Raw genomic sequence first — 1,727 nt, forward strand, 5'->3', positions numbered from 1 at the left:
GCTCAATTGGCTGCTTTTCCTGAAGCATACCTATAACCAAGAAAGGGAGTGGCATACATCTGTCCAACCACCAAACACTTCAAATATTTTTAGATTCCCAAATAGTGTGTCATGGCCAAAAAAAAGCTTAACATGATTCTGAAAACTGAGTTGAAGGCCAAGAAAAACAAGACTAGTGAAGATACCTAAGAAATCCATAAGCCAACTTGCCCAAAACTCAAATCAATAAGGATAACTTGGATGATGATGAGTAGAAAGATGATCAAAAACCTTCTGGCTCAAATCCAAGTCAATCGTCCAAGGCAACTGGTAGCAAGGATAAGAAACAGGATGAGAAGAAGGATGATAAGAAGAAAGGAAGTGAGAGAAGAAGTAAGAAGAGATAATATGGCTCAGAACCACATCAACCAACCCTAAAAATCCAAACAAATCTAGCTCAACCTTCAAAACCATCAAACTCCAACATCAAACCACCTCAAACCTCTAAGCCTAAATTCCTATATAAATAAACTGCTAAAACTTTTCTAAAATTACCAATCATCACAGGCCAAACATCTCTCAAGAAAATCACAAACCTACCTTCTATCAAGCCATCACACAAAATTCATTTCAAGTTTGTTGGGAGAAAATCTAAGAAGGCTAAGCCTACTGAAAAAGTTGAAGTCACTGAAAAGGCTATCTGAAATTGTTTCAAGTAGAATGATTTTCTACCTTTAAATTGGTGCATTTCAGATGAAGACTATTTTCAACAACTAGCTAAGGAAATAGTTAGAGTCTGGGTTGTTACTCTAAGGGAAGTGAGAATCTACTATAAAGATGGATCCTTTATATTTCTAGGCTGTACCTTGATGAACACTCTCTCTCCCACATAAATTAAAAGAGTGATAAGCTACTTAAGGATAAGGATACTGCTACAAGAGCATGAAGATCTGTTTTAGCTGAATGGTTGATTGAAAGAGAGGAAAAAAGAGCAAGGAATAAAACTGAATCTGAGGAGAGGATAAGGAAATATAATGAGGAGATTGAAATGTATATGAAAAGATCAAACGAACTCAAGGCCAAAGGAATGAGCAGAATTTCTAAAGATGGAAAATTTCTAAATATCAAAGCTGGAAAATTCACAAGATTTAGGATTGATTTGTTAAATGGTTATCCAAACGCAGACAGACTCAAACTTGTGGAAGCTATAAGTGAGACACCAATCATAGAAGAACTTGAAATTCTTGTTTACTTAAAGGATCTCATTAGAGAAGAAACAAAAACATAAACAGTCTTTACCTGATGCTTGTGACTATTTAAACTCTATAAATCACTTAACGTATAAATGCTACAATTTTGTCAATTTTATGTATTAGTCTTATTTTCCATTGAAGATTGGGGTTAGTCTTATTAACAGGCATGAATTTGTGTTAAGCAATCTTCTCACAAATTGGGGGAGATTGTTGTGCAAGACATGCCTGTACTATAACAAGACTAAGTCAAATTGACAACTCTAAGTAAGTTGTATTGTTATCTTAGTTTGTATTTTGTATTGTAATATTTAAAGTCTGTAAAAATGTTAGAGAGCAGACTGGAGTCTTTTTATTTAAACAGTATCAAGCCTAAGAATTCTATCTGGAAGAAGATCAAGAAGATCATGCCTCAGAAGGATTATGAAGAAGCTCGGAGTTGAATAAATCTGTTTTAAGAAAAATATTCTAAGTCAAGATCTCTACAAGTCACATATT

The sequence above is a fragment of the Apium graveolens genome, chromosome 7, assembly GCF_009905375.1.
Source record: "Apium graveolens cultivar Ventura chromosome 7, ASM990537v1, whole genome shotgun sequence".
NCBI lineage: Eukaryota > Viridiplantae > Streptophyta > Magnoliopsida > Apiales > Apiaceae > Apium > Apium graveolens.